Raw genomic sequence first — 12,409 nt, 5'->3', positions numbered from 1 at the left:
TTTTCTAAGAGAGAGTATTGAGGAATTGAAATAAAAAAATTGCGTCGTTAGTAAAAAACAGTTAGTATTAAATAAAACCCCAACAAATATAAACTTAACCTATATATTTTGATATTATGTATGAAATTTAAACCAGAAATTAGATACAAGAAAACATTTTTAACACAAAAGTCATTATTCAAATGAAATATTAATCTTCTTCATCATCCTTCTTATACATATATTAAATTTGATATCATAGACTTTGTCATTTTTTGAGTAACATCAAAATTATAGGATTCACCATTAGCGCGCTGTGATGATAAAAGTAGTGAAAAAACCTGTTCACAATCTGCATTGGAATGGGGTAAAATAAGGATATTCAAAACAAATGCGCCCAAATCTGCATATGGTTTGGAGTCTAAAAGGTCCTTCTTTATAGATATTTTATACCAATATTTGTCAATGTTATTTTCATTTTTAATATCCTCATCAAACTCATTTAGGCACTGACAATATAGCCTCCACTGGTCATCAATTTTTTGTTTTTTGTCGGTATCTTGAGGATCTATAATTCTAGGTAGTAAGTTTATTACCCCTATAAGAAACTGAGGTCTTGGCTTGCAATAATTCTTATCAAATATAGCTAAGTTAGATAAGATACTATCATTGAAATTAAACCTTTTTTTATCTCCATAGCAGATACTATTAAAAATTGACGACATCGGATGAGGAAGGTGACTTCCTGTGTTGTTGCTGATTTAGTTTATCAATATTTTCCATTACCTTAATACCAAGATATATTTGATTTAACTCTATAAAATATTTATTGTTACATGGATCTATGTTTTGCAACTCTGTTTGATGGACATAATTGGGTTTTAAAAAGGTCAACAAAAAAAATTTAAAAGTTTCGCACATTTTAGTATAAACTGTTGCTATAACTTCTTGTTTGTTTTAAAAATAAGTGTTTAATTCGACAAATTTTGGAAGAATCCATTGAGGAAAATTAAAAAAAAGTTTAGTTTCACTGTCACCTAACCTATTGGCTATGGTTTCGGAGGCTAGTAATCTATGTTCAATCCACTGCTGGGTAAAATATAGCTGTAATGGATCCCACTGCTCAATAATTCTGTTAACTACCATGAGCAGTGAAAGCCACCTAGTCTGCGAAGGCCACAAAATTTTGTGAGACTTGACAAAATTCTTGGAATTCTAAAATCTGAGCTTGTCTTTTGCTACTGTGTTTAAAAAAAACTAAAAATATTCCTAGCTAAGTCTTTACAGTGCCGTGGAAGAACTTTACATGCTTCACTGGCGCATAAATGGAGAGAATGACATATAAATTTTTGAATAACTATTCCAGGGAAGTTAAGTTCTAATCGAGTAACAACAGAATTTTTTGACCCAAACATTGTGTTGCAGCCGTCCGAACCAAAGCCTATGATATTTTCTAAGGGTAACCCGGATGATGTAAATACAGCAATTAATTAATATATATATATAATATATATATATATATATATATATAATGTAAATTAAGCAAGTTTGTTGTATATTACCTCAGCCGTAGCACCAGTATTTGCTTCATCAGCATTTTTGCCAGAAAAACATTGCACTAAACTAAAAAATCTAGTTACACCTTATTGACATTTTGAAGAAAAGTACCACACGCAAACACACATATTTTTTACCCTGCTTATATCTGTAGATTCGTCTATTAAAAAACTAAACCTTTTATGCCTTAGCTCTTCTACAAGCTCCTCAAAACAACATTTCCCCAAAACGTTCTTAATAATGTCGGTACATTTGGTTCTTCTGAAATGAAATGAAACATATTTTTTATAAGGGGCACTAAATGATCTGACAGTTTCATAGATAAGTTATGCTTAGAAATAAAAGCGGCTACTTTGATCTCTGCTTGGGAAACTTGATCTTGAGCCTCATTCTTTTTAAAAAATGAAGAATCGATTTTAGGTTGATTTGATGCCAGTCTCTTTATAAGCTTCATGTGTTTAACGCCCTTGCCGTGATTTTTGATGACTGTAATATCAGCTTGGAAATCAGTGTTACATGCAATGTAACACTGCCCGTAGAGGATTATCTAAAACACAATAAATACCAAATAAATGAAAGAGTATTCCACGGTCCCACCAATTATTGATTACATAATTTATGTTATATTAAGCCACCGAGTTTATTTATTTATTTTATTTATTCTGTTTTTTGTTATTTTGATAAATTTATCTAAAGAAAATAAAAAATCTATATATAAAAGTCAGTTACGATTATTTTTCTAAGCAAAAATATTCGTTTAGGTATACCGCTCACGACGCCGCATCTAATAAATGTAATCAAACTAAGGCTAAATTAACACCTCACTAGTATAAACTATACACCGCCAAATTATGACAGAATTAGATAAAGCGTATTAGGATATGCCCAAAAAAACAATTATTTTATTTAAGATTAACACCCTGCATCTCGTAAACAAACCGCCGTTGCGGACACATGTTTATCTAAACTTGTATTAAAATAACCTAAAGATTCATCTGTCAAATTTATTGTACCTAACATACTAAATTAACACCCTGCATAATGGAAATACAACACTTACCTTTAACATGTTAACATTATGTTTGCTTCCGAGTCCGAATCAGAAGAATATTTTGACGTAGTTGCAGCGTTCATTTTACACGTTTCAATTATAATATTACCAGAGCTTAAATAATTACACAGCTGGAGCACTCCCTCATTTTTACGTATTTGGGCAGTTTGGCGCGCAAGACAGTTCTCGGTTTAAAACCTCTCAAAACCCGACACCCGTCAGTGCAGTGCAGCAGGCGAACTTGGTTAGCGTGTATGCGGCAAAGCGATATTTATGTGTTCTTACGTTCAGTTGCCAGTGACGGAGTATAATTTAGTTTGGGATTACATTATTTGTATTAATAACTATTATATACTTTTGTGTTTTGTGTAATGGACATTATGGAATCAAACCGAAAGCCCGGAGGCCTGACTTGTACGGCTAAAAACTGTCCAAATAAAAGTTATAACTGCAATAAAAGTTTTTTTAGATTTCCTACTGATCCTACCAGGTATGTAGTTTTTGTTTCTGAATTATATAGTAGGTATAGATGCGACATTTTTTTAAAATAGGTATGTTATGGGTTATGGACAATGTAATTAATCTTATATGAGAAATTTTAACAAAAAATAATGACTTACATGCATTAAACCATGCATTTTAGGAATTTTTTTATTGATATTAGGTACCAACCTCCCATCTCAACCCAATCCAAAACCCTTATACCAATTTTACAAAAATACGCTATCAAGCTTTTAAGTTACTTTCAAGGTTGGGTTTACTGGGGTTGTGGTTTAAGTTGGTTATGATTTAGATAATTAATAGGTATAGGTAGGTAATTTCGCGTTAAAATTAATCACTGTCTATAACCAGTATACGGAGTATTATTAAGAATGTATTTATACTCTATTTCAGAAATGTATAGAGTAATAAACTGGGGAATTCCGCTCTGTTTGGCTAAATTAATAAGGTTTTATTGCTCTATATACATTTCTGAAATAGAGTATAATATAGGAAAGTGGCACTGTTTTCCGCTCACGATCCTCTTATAATATTATTTAATTACTTAACAATATTAATAATATTGAGTAGGTATATATTATAGGCATACAAATTATTAGATGTATATCATTTCATGTTTTTTTTTCTATTTAAGGTCTAGATTATGGGTTATGGCCAGCGGAAGAGGCGATCTGATGTCCAAGTTAGATAGCCTGAATAAAAGCTACCGACTTTGCAGTGAACATTTTGAAACTAAAATGTTTACGAACAAAGTTGAAAGCAGTTTAATTCCTGAGGCTGTTCCAACTATTTTCTCAGCAATGGAAGGTTCTTCAAGATTTTCAGCATCGGATCATAGCTATAGCTGCCTACCTCTCCAAAACTTAATGTTGAACATCGGCGTTAAAAGACCATTAGAATCAGCAGAAGCAAATACGTGCCCCCCTCCAACTAAACAAATACGAATTCTCCAGGATATTACGATTCGTCCAGCAAGTATGTAATTATGGGATTAACATTAAAATATACATTAATCACTTCAAATATTTTTTAGATGATTTTCTACTAGCCACCACCGGCGTCGCTGCCACTACCTTCCCCGACAATTTCAACCCAGACCTCTTCAACGTTATCCGATGCGAGTCCCAGAAAAAAAAAACTGCGGGAAAGCGTAAGACACCTAATTAATCAAAATTCCAGAATGAAGAAAGAAATTGAAAATTTAAATACAAAACTAAATAATGTGCTGCAAAATGTCACATTAGATGAATATTTAGCAATGACGTATAAATTTTGTGAATTAGATATGGCTATATTTATCAACTGTCAAGTTAAACTAGCACAAAAAAATAAAAGAGGACGGCGTCAGATGAATTTAAGCAGGAGTGCCTGAATATGTGCTACTCTGGGCCAAAAGTATACAAATCTATTTTAATGAAAAAATGTTGCTTTCCCTATCCCCAAACCCTTTTTAAAATGATTCGTGGCATGTCCATACGTCCTGGTCTACAAAATGATCGTTTATTTACAATGTTGCAGCAAAAAATCAATGGGTTTCGTGAGCAGGACAAATATTGTATGTTATGCTTAAATGAAATGAGTATTAAGGGTAATTTATTCTATGACAGATCATCAGATTCCGCTATAGGCTTAGCCGCAAATGAACAGGGTGTTCAAGAATTTAAACCTGCTTTGCATGCTACTGTTTTGATGATAAGAGGTTTATGCACTAAGTGGAAGCAGCCAATCGCTTACTATTTTAGTCACTCTTCTTATCCATCTCAATCACAAAAAATAATTGTTACTGAAGCGATTAGAAAGTTATCCGATATTGGACTAAAAATACCTGTTTTTACTACTGATATGGGGCCAAATAATTTGCAATTAGCAAGCAAATTAGGCATTAAACGCAATAATTGTGACTTTTTTATTGCTGAAAATCAAATATCGTATTTTTTTGACATACCTCATATATTTAAGGCTATTCGAAATATGTTACTAAAATACAATTTTTTATTGATGGAAATATTATATCATGGAAATATATTAAAATGTTTTATGAACTTGATAAAAAATATTCTGTTTGTGCAGCACCCAAATTAAGTAACTCCCATATAAACCCTACAAATTTTGAGAAAATGAAGGTGAAGTATGCCACACAAGTATTTAGCGCCACAGTGAGTGCAGGAATAAATTTATATATTAGATTTGGTTACCTTCCCGCAGAAGCAGCTGCTACTTCTGCCTTTATTGAACGAATGGATCAATTATTTGATTTGTTTAACTCATCAAATATAACATCTTCCAAACATTTTAATATGGCTTTTAAGGGTACGCCAATGCAGGTTGACTTTTTAAATGATTATATTTTGTATGTTATGTTTATATTTTGTAAATAAACTAAAAGTGGTAGATAAAGACAATGTTGTTATAACTAATAGAATTAAATGAATTAAATATTTAAAAATAACAATAAAAAGTCTGTTCTCTTAATGGAATCGCCTAAGCTCTACAGGACATTTCAAATTTTTGCTTACGAGGAGACTTAACCAAGATTGCTTGGAGAATACTTTTTCCAAAATTAGACAGCAGAACGGCAATTGTATTAATCCAACGACAATTCAATTCATGCGAAGTTTTAAGAAATTAATTGCTTTAAACCTTTTTCATTCCGAAAACGAAAATTGTGAAGCAGATATTGAACCGATTTTTTTAAGGCTTAGTAAAATACCTTTGGAAATACAGTCTGGCAATGTGCTACAAGTCACAAAATATACTCCACAATTTAAAATAGACACTGACTACCAAAGGGATGATATATTGCAAACTAATTTTGTAAGATATGTATGTGGGTATTTATTAAGAAAAGCTCTTGAAATTCATTGCTGCGACATTTGTAACGTCTATTCAAATGCACACAAAAAACTGGATGATTCTAGTTTATTTATTTTCTTTAAGGCCTATAAAAACGACCCCTTATTCGGAAGTCTTAAAAATCCGCATGATGATTTTGTGGATTTAATGAGCGTCATTGAAAGAATCTTTCAAAGTAATTTTGAAAATTTTATAATCAGGCCAAAAATTTGTGAAAGATATTTTAGCATTTGCAAAGAAATTTGGTACCGACACCCCTGTCCATATTTTCCACTACAATTTGTGATTCATTTATATTTGAGAGTGCGTTTATATTATACCTTTAAACGTATAAATAAAAATTTTAGGCAAATAAATAAGAACAAATTAATAATATGGCGCCATGATTAATACAATAATTTAAACGATGATTTTTAATTTGTAATAATAATGTAAATTATGTAATAATGTAATAATATATGTATAATAATAGATAATAGATATGTATGTATTATACCTATATAAATTACACTGATGTATTTTTAGAATTAAGGTTACTATCGTATTTAGTTAATTAAATCTTACTTATATACAACAACACTTGAATATTAATTTTAACCATACCTATACCTACTTCAATAAAAATTTGAAACTAAAAGAAAACATTATACATATTTATCTATCTATAATGCTTTCATAATTTAAATAATAAATATATATTTACAATTTTGTGTTTTAATAATTCATTCTACTATACGTGATATACGTCCCTGATCCAAACTAAATCCAAAAAAAAATTCCAACTAAATCACGAATTTGCACAATTTCTAATTTTTCATTATAATTATTTATATTATCAATTATTATTAGATTGTTTCATTAATTGTTAGATTATTTCTAATTATTTCATCATGGTATAATCATCAAACTAAAATTTATATTTTATACTTTACGCATTCGTCCTACTACGTTCCTGACCCAACTAAAAAAATACGTAAATATTCCTTAGTCCGACCCCGAGTTTTAAACCGAGCGAGGTCAAATTTCTTTTGTTAAGAATCTGGCCAAGTGCGCCTGCTGGTCTTCCTTATGCTGTGATATTACCAATTACACAGTGAAGTAATAGCTCTCTACCGTAGGCTTTAATATGTACGATTTCATTTTTATTTGACGTTCTGTCCGGGGATTCCCACAACTCGTTACCGGCGGAGCCCACGCCGAGCGCCGTTTAAAGATTTGGATTTGATTGATTTGGTCTTGAACTTGCACCAGAGATGGCGTTATCGGTTTGGAGTTCGGATGTATAATTGGAAAATAGCTAGTAGGGAGGAAATATAATGGGTAGATGCCTAGATGGTATACATATTCATTTTGCCAATAATATAACTCACGTTATGGTAAAAATCCTAAACTCTCTTGGTAGTTTATTAAGTTTGAAATGTATTTTAACGTTTTGAATTATTTTCTAGTGAAATTATGTTACAATTATCAAATATGGTACAAGTAATATTTCAGTTAAATTTTAAGGATAAATTATGTTACAATTTGATAAATATGTTACATCTGGCAGAACTGAGCAGTGGTCACAATTTCATTGACAGGGGATTATGCAAAGAGGGTTACTTTTTCAAAACTTTTTTAACAAAAGTACTAGTACTATTACCAATTTTTTAAAAAAACGGTGAAACACGTCATTTTTATTTTATTTTTATACTCAATTTCCATTTTTTTGTTTTTTTTGAAGGGGTTAAAACCACTCTTTAAGATTTTAACATCTTTTTTTATCCTTAAATTGATTGCTTTTGGAAAAAAAACTGCAAAACACTTCAATTTAATTTCATTTTAATGAAAAGAACAGTTTCTCGAAAATTCCGCCATCCTGAAGGGGTGAAAACTGCTACGAAATTTCTTTTTTTTTAAACTTATAGCGTTGAAAATTGACATTTTTACATATTATGAAGTATACCTAAGTAGTGCATTCAAAATAAAAATTGTGATTTAAATTTTGTTTATGCCAGGGGTGTATTAAGGTAAACGGGGTTAAAATTACAATTATTCAAAAAATAAATTATTTCAAAAACGATTTCTTATTTTAAATAATGAAGAATAAACACCACTGGTGTTAACTTATTAAAATAAAACTACTAATTTAGAACAAAACACGAATTGAATGTTAACTATCAAAAGCAAAACAACAAATTTAGTACAAAATAACGAAAGCTTTCTCACAAAAACTATTCTTTTAAACCCCGCAGCAGTCTAAAAACAAGTGTCCGCCTTTGCATTCGAGTACCCGGCTCACCCTTCGTAAATACCCCTGATAAAAATACCAGTTTTGGGTCGCTTTCATTCATGCCTGGTTCTTATCGTTGTACCGACGATAACACTGGTATTTCAAAATGTTTATTTCTATGTTATATTATGTTTACATATTACGTATCATATTACGTACCATATTTTTTATGTTGGCCAGAAAGAGGCAAGGTGAAAAAAAGAGGGGGAAATTATAAGGAAACTTTCTATATTTATTTTTAAAAACTGATATTAAAATATCTTTTTGCATAAAAGTACTAATAAGTTTAAAAAAATAACAAGACGCGACGTAGTGTTTCCTCCAAGCGGTCACGCATCCCATTGCCATTACTAACCACACCCGATGCTGCTTAACTTCGGTGATCGGACGAGAACCGGGTATTCAGTCTGTCCGTTGCATGTAAACAATTTTATTTTGCTGCATGACATTCACGTTTTTTTTTTCCAAAATTTCATTCTTTTAATTTACGTTGTAAATACGTTATGATATTTATGATAAATAAAAAAAAATATTTGGATTATAATTTTTTTTATGATGGCAGGGTGCACATATTATCGTGATGCCGCGTTCACAAAATAAAATTATATTTGACAACGCTGTAAGAAACCACTATAAATATAAGGCGGCAAACGAAAGGAAGAAAATTCGAGGAAGTCGCCGACGAGTCGAGGACGGCATAAAAATCCACCCGCAGACCATCACGGACTACAGAGTTACCCAGGACTATCTGGACTCTTCAAAATTGCCATTCCACTCATTCTCCCTTCCTAAGGAGAGAAGACTATACATCGTCCTGCGAGGGCGTTTCGAGTGCTGGTCGGCCGAAAGCATCCTGGAGGACCTCAGGATCTGGCTTCCACCCACATTCAGCGGCACGATAGTATAATAGGAACAGGCAACCCACACCATTGGTCCTGGTACAGCTCCCGAGAGAAGTGAAGTCGGTCTTCTCGCTTACGAAGCTGCGTGGAGTGAAGATAAGGGTAGAAGCAAAGAGAAACGCCATATTGCAAGCATTCTTTGCTTCTATGCAGAAGCAGTTTCAAATGCTGCTGCAAAGAATGCACCCTGTGGGAGCCTTACAAACCCACCACACTCCACGCAAAAGCCACCTGTTCTTTGCAATAAGTAGCCACTTCCTTAGTTTATTAAGAAATATTCTTGTTAGTTAAGTAAATAAATCATTTTGATTAACCTGTATATATGTATAATAAATGTCAATTTCAAAGTAGGAAGGAAGCTTCTTATCTCTTTCTTTGAAGAATTTTTGGTTTGTTTATTACAAGTCGCAGGGTCAGACTCAAAGATAGCAGGGATTGATTTGAGACAGGATTGCTTAACGCATGGACAGTTTTATGTAGCCTATTCTAGTTCACCAAAAAACTTAATAATTCTGGCACAAGAAGGCAAAACAAAAAATGTTGTTTACAAAGAAGTTCTTCAGTAGAACTTTTCTTTTATTTTCAAATTCCACGTGACATTCAGCAACGTGCATTCAGCTAGTAGAGTATATTTTGAGAACCAAATAGGTTAAAACAAGGCAAGACCAAAGTAAAAATAATTTTAATTATAAAAATTAATAATTGGCCAATATATAGAAGTGCATGTACACAGTGTAATTAAAAGAACCTTAGTTATATTGACACTAAATTTTTCAATTTTCAAAAAATATTTGGCAATTACTGGCTGTACCGATAACTATTTATTATCTTTTGATATAGTGTTTTTGTTCTTTAGCTGCTCGAGCTTAGTTTTTAATCTTAATGAGCAAAGAAATATAAATCTATAAAAAAAATATATTTCATTATCAAAAATATGAACTAAGATATTTAAAAGTTCTAATTTATGTGCCTAGGTACTTTAATGTTTAAATTTTTTTGTTTAATACTAACATATACATGACGTATGTAATGAACCTATACTTTTTAAAAATGGGTATGTAATTATAAATTAAGTAGCGTTAATTAATTACCAATTTTCAACTAATTCTGATGTGAGTTTTCTTTTAATTGAACTTTTCTAAGATGCTAAAAGTGACTAATCACTAGAGCGGATTAGACGTCGGAAAAGCGGCAAATGAATAGGACTACGCCCCCTTTTAAAGAGCAGCGGTCACAATTTGATTAACAGGGGATTATGCGGGCACGGTTGCTAAGTTGACTGCAATTAAGGTAGAACTGCGGTATTTTCTGGTTTGAAAAATAAGGTTTGTTATTCTATTTCTATTGTAGGTAGGTGTAGCTATAGGATATATAATATATGTATTAAGTGGTTAAGTATGTAACTTTTTCAATATCAATATACCTAAGGGTATATGCTAAATGGTATGGTCACTAAAAAGAGTCCATCAAGATGTATAAATTCAGTTATTGAATATAAAATGATTAAAATTTTATATAGTAAAAACTCACAAGAACAGCTTTATTATAGTTATAGCATAATATGCAGAATGTAATATATGAAGTTTTCATTTACAATAATATTACGTCTAAATTTTAGAGTAAATTAGATATTTTTATGGTGTAATAATTAATTTAAATTAAGTTCATTTCTTAGAGGATGGCTATTGTTTAAGTTGATTTTACTTTATACATTTTTGGCTGGTACTATAAAGGTTATACCATCAGACTCGATTTTAGAGAGTAAGATTCTTTTATGAGCATTACATAACATTTTCTTAGTGATTCATTTTTACCTGTTACTTCACCTCCACCAAAATCGATCCCAAATTCTGGATGAAATAAAGCTATTCTTTCGGTACTAATTTTTATTAATAAAACAGAGCAATATAATCAAGTATCGTATAAAGAGGAAAATAAATGGTAAATTAAAGGTGTTTCACATTATCTGATCTGAAATTTTTGAACCATACCTACGCTATGCAGTGACAGCACATAAGTAGATGCATTAAAAGAAGTCTATATATTGTTAACCTTTTTGAATCTTTAACATGCTATAAAATCCAAACGATTTGAGAGATAAAAAAACGTTGCATGGTTTTTTTCTCTCTTGGTAGCATTCGTCTGTCTTTAACTTTTTAAAAGCTGTCCAGTAATAAAAAATTAAAATCCTGTTCTTTTTCAAAATTTGTGGTTTTTTGTAAGAAATAAAAAACGGTATTAATTTTATAACTATTATAAACATATAATAATAAACAAGGTGCTCCATTAAAAATAAACGATATTTGCTTCGTTACTAGTCACTAGCTTTTTATGCACCCTGTATATAGATTTTTATTAAATAACTGCATTCGCAGTTAAAAAATAAAAAATAAATTGTAATACTCTGTGTATTTACATATCTATCTATATACAGGGTGTCCCATTAGTGCGATAACGGACGATAGCTCCTTATACAGTGAAAAAAAAATAAAATTTTTTATACAAAGTTTCTTTACTGTCTAAGGTGCATAACATAAAAATATTTTTGGATATACAGGGTGATTCATAAATGTGATATGATACACAACTTTTTTAATTTAAATAGAACACCCTATATTTTATTGCATTTTTGGATTGCTTTAAAAATTTTGCATACCTTTTATCAAGCATCGTCTATACCAAAACTTGCCCGTTTGTGAGATATTTAATATTTTATCAAAAAATCGACGTTTGCACGTCTCCACAAAAACAAAAATAATTCACTCATTTGGGATCCTACAAGCCAAATCTTTTGTAGGTTTTTAGTGCATACTTACACTTACTTTATGGTCCTATGAGAATTTGATAATATTCTACAGGGTGTTCGCAATACTCTATCCAAAACCAAAAAATAAAAACAACCATATTTTATTTTTTTCAAATGGAATGACCCATATTTTTTTATCTTAAAATGTTCACAATATGATAAGCTTTCTTTTTTATTAAGCATGTCCTATACCTATCTGTAATAGTTATCGAGTTTTTTACACTTTTTCCTAATTTCGCCTAATTTAAATTATGAAATGTCACAAAGATAAAAAACAGGGGCAAATCCACAAAATGAAATGCTTGTTATGCAAGCCCTAGTAGAAAATCCGCCTGTCTCTTGTAGGCAAATTGAAAGGCAGTTGGACATTAAAAAATCCACTGTTAATAGAATCACCCGGAAACATAAATTTAATCCATATCACGTACAGCTTGTACAAGAATTAAGCGATCAAGATTTTGCTAATCGCCGAAACTTTTGCCGCTGGG

The sequence above is a fragment of the Anthonomus grandis genome, chromosome 3 (genome assembly GCF_022605725.1).
Source record: "Anthonomus grandis grandis chromosome 3, icAntGran1.3, whole genome shotgun sequence".
Taxonomy (NCBI): domain Eukaryota; kingdom Metazoa; phylum Arthropoda; class Insecta; order Coleoptera; family Curculionidae; genus Anthonomus; species Anthonomus grandis.
This window is presented reverse-complemented; position numbering follows the sequence as displayed.